Source organism: Elephantulus edwardii, unplaced genomic scaffold (assembly GCF_000299155.1).
Source record: "Elephantulus edwardii isolate Elephantulus edwardi_28Jun2011 unplaced genomic scaffold, EleEdw1.0 scaffold00005, whole genome shotgun sequence".
Classification (NCBI taxonomy): domain Eukaryota; kingdom Metazoa; phylum Chordata; class Mammalia; order Macroscelidea; family Macroscelididae; genus Elephantulus; species Elephantulus edwardii.
The window spans coordinates 20,028,433-20,029,546 of record NW_006399755.1 but is presented as its reverse complement, the minus strand read 5'-3'; the positions used below and the strand labels follow the sequence as shown (position 1 = coordinate 20,029,546).

The following is a 1,114-nucleotide window of genomic DNA, read 5'->3' as shown; positions in this document are numbered from 1 at the left end:
GTGTCAGAGGCGGTGCGGTTGGCGCAGGATAGAGCAGGGTTTAGGGCTGTTGTGCATAGGGACTCAACAGCACATAACAACAACAACCAGGAATGGCCCAGAGGGAAAGGGGCTACCTGAGAGGAAGGAAGCACAAAAGGGACTTGCTGCAGACTCAGAGCAAAGGGAATGCCATGGGTGCTGGACCCTGTGAGCACTACAGGAGGAAATGTGAGCGAGGTGGGACTGGCTCCAGGCACGCAGGAGAAGGGCAAGTGGGTTGGACAGGAAGCCACAAAACTATGTGGGTTCCTCCTTCTCATTTGCCTTTTTCTACTTCTGCTGCTTGATCTCTGAGTCCTTCTGCTTGCAGGCAGCGGCTGAAAGGCTTCTTCTCAGCACTTTTCCTTAACTGAGTCACTCTTTTTTTCATATTCTTCTGATGGGCTAGCTCATGCTAGTTACAATGTGTCATGGTGACGGCAGAGGTGACGGCCTGCCTAGGTTGTGTCTACTCTTCAGTACTCTTGAGAGGTCCCTGACCACAGATATTCCCAGTGCTGTTCGTCTTTTGATTTCCTGGCTGCTAGTATCAAGAGTGCTGAGAGGAGGAAAAATGTAGGAGGAGAGAAAAACTTCAAGGCTAAATATGATTTCCCCCCCCCTTTCATTTATAACATATTTCAGTTTTTTCTCTTTAGAGAGGCTAGTAGATGTCGGATTCTAGTGTTGGGTTTCTGCATAAGACTTTTAGAAAGTCACCTTCCACTCATGAACCAAATATGTTTAAGGGATCATCTTTGAATGAATTAACTCGATTACTTGGTAAAGTGTCTTCCACGTTTGCTACCTTTTTATTTTCATTGTTGTTGTTGTTATGTGCCGTCGAGTCACTTGCGACTCACAGCGACCCTATGTACAACAGTCCTAAACTCTGCCCTGTCCTGTGCCAATCTCATTGTCTCTGACACACCCATCCTAATTATCCCAGTCACTGAATCAATCCACCTCATAGAGGGTCTTCTCCTCCTGAGCCTACCCTCCACCCTCCCAAACATGATGTCCTTCTCCAAGGACTGGTGTCTCCTTACAACATGATCAAACTATGTCAGATGAAGCCTCAGAATCCTTGCCT

General features: G+C 47.2%; 1 protein-coding gene and 1 pseudogene across 1 annotated transcript in view; both read right to left on the bottom strand.

Annotated features, from left to right (window-relative positions):
• The window catches only part of LOC102853370, a 32,394-nt pseudogene extending 31,940 nt beyond the window's left edge, over positions 1–454 (bottom strand).
• Positions 1–1,114, bottom strand: part of FGGY (FGGY carbohydrate kinase domain containing) — a 741,424-nt gene that overhangs the window by 90,776 nt on the left and 649,534 nt on the right. The window lies entirely within an intron of this gene.